At 59.5% G+C, this 2,029-nt stretch overlaps 1 protein-coding gene across 2 annotated transcripts in view; it reads right to left on the minus strand.

Annotated features, from left to right (window-relative positions):
- Positions 1-2,029, minus strand: part of GSE1 (Gse1 coiled-coil protein) — a 427,477-nt gene that overhangs the window by 111,108 nt on the left and 314,340 nt on the right. The window lies entirely within an intron of this gene.

Below are 2,029 nucleotides of genomic sequence, written 5' to 3' on the forward strand. Positions count from 1 at the left end.
GAGAAAATTAATACCCAAACAGCCAAGAAGTACCGAGGGGGAGATTTCTTCTCGTAAATAAAAGAGGCAGCGATTGCAAACAAGTCTCAGGCTGGAGGAAGCAGGCCGAGGAGCCGACTCCCCTCCCCCTCCGTCACCCCCCCCCTTTTTTTGTTATCTCCTTGGCCCTGTGTCCCACCACTGACTCAGAGAGCAGGGGTGGGGGAAAGGAGGAGAAAGAACTCGCGGGGGGCCCGGGAGCCCAGGCAGGAGCAGGAGAGCAGGGAGGCAAAAGCGCACGGCGGTGGAGAGCCCCTCGATCAATTTTCATGCAAGAATCATTATCGGTAAATTGGAAAGCTGGCTGCCTGACAGCAGATTTGTCTCCCCTAATGAAAGCGAAAGGGTAGGGGCGCAGCGGCGGGCGGTTGCAGACGGCGGCGGCTCCTTCCGTCTCTACGCGGCATCTTCCAAGTGCTCCATGCTTCGCAGGGCGATAATAATAGTTTCACTTGCGAGTTTACCCCCGCGCGGCCGCCCAGCCGGGCAGCAGACCCGGATCGGGGCGCCGAGAGCAGGACTCCCCTCTCCAAGGCTGGCGAGGGTGCTTTTGCTGGCGGCGGGGTGCTCCCCTCTGCCCTAAAGCGGGGGCCGCTTGCAAACAGTGGGCGGCTGCGGGCGCTGCCGGTTCCCCCTCCGGCTGCCCAATTCCGCGCTCTGGCTGCCCGCCCGCCTGTCCTCCCTCCCTCCCCACCCACGTCTGACAGCTGCGGGAACGGGGAGTTCACTCGCCGCCAGGCCTGGGAAGAGGATCCCCAAACCTTGCCGGGGGCTCTGGCCCGCCTTTTGTGAAACCCACAGGGGGGCTGCGGAAACGCATATGCCGGCGGGCCAGCGGTGAGCTCCTACGGCCAATGGCTTCTCACCTTTTCCTCTCAACCCTCACTCCACACCTCACCCCTTAAAAATCCCTGTTGTAAGTGTAATCAAATGTTTGATACCATCTCCCACACTCTCCCTGCACTGGTGCATTATCAGATCCGGGAAGGCATGCTTCCAGGCAAATAAACCTAATAAATGCTATTACTGGGATTCTGCAAGCCCTGGCTGCACCATAGTAACAAGAGCCCTGGCTAATTTGGTTTAAGAAAACGATCAACTGCACAGAGTGTGTGTGAGTGAGTGTGGAGCCTGTATCTCTCCTCCTCACGCCGCCTCTCTTTCACACCAGCTCAAGAAGGCCCCATGTGATAATTCCCCAAATCGAAGGGGAAAAAACCCTGCCGCCAAACGCCAAACCACATCCTGTGCACTCATTGTCCAGCCCAGCGATTTTAAAGAGACAGGATCCATTTACCCACGCAGGGAGCGCGCGCGCGCGCGCGCGCACACACACACACACACACACACACACACACACTCACACACACACTTAAACGCTTGCCGCAAAGCTGCCTCTCGATGTGACAATTTATTTTCAAGCCCTTTTACCTTCGGAAGGGCCCCTGGGTGGCACAACCAGCGGAATCACGACTTGGTGACACTAAGGGGTCACCTTTTGACCCCAGATACAATCATCGTGGTTTGAGGAACAGACCTGAGCCAGCAGGTACACACGGTGGGGCACCGCGGTCACGCCAGGCTTGGGTCCCTGCCAACGCTTCCCAGCCACTGCGTAAATCAGGGGTCCCCAAGCGGCAGCCCGGGGTCCCAGCTAAACGCGGCGGCTTCAGATGACAATTGAACTCCCGGAATATGATACTCTAGAGGAGAGCTCCGGAGAGCAAACTGGAGGAGATGTGGGAACCCGGAGTGCCTTCTGACCCCTCCGTGCCACTTACCAACACCCACCCACCCCCGCCTGAAAAATCCTAAATGGGCTGGGCGGAGCGCCCGGAGCCAAGGGAGGGGTGGCGCTCTTCCCCGCCGCCACCAACGGCTGGGTGGGTGCAGCTCGCAGGCAGCTGCTTTCTCAGCCGGCTGCGCCGCCGAGGGTGCGAGAAGCGTCTTTTAATCCCCTGCTGTGCCCCGCCCGCTGCCCTCTCCCCGC

This window comes from Myotis brandtii, unplaced genomic scaffold, assembly GCF_000412655.1.
Source record: "Myotis brandtii unplaced genomic scaffold, ASM41265v1 scaffold165, whole genome shotgun sequence".
Lineage (NCBI taxonomy): Eukaryota > Metazoa > Chordata > Mammalia > Chiroptera > Vespertilionidae > Myotis > Myotis brandtii.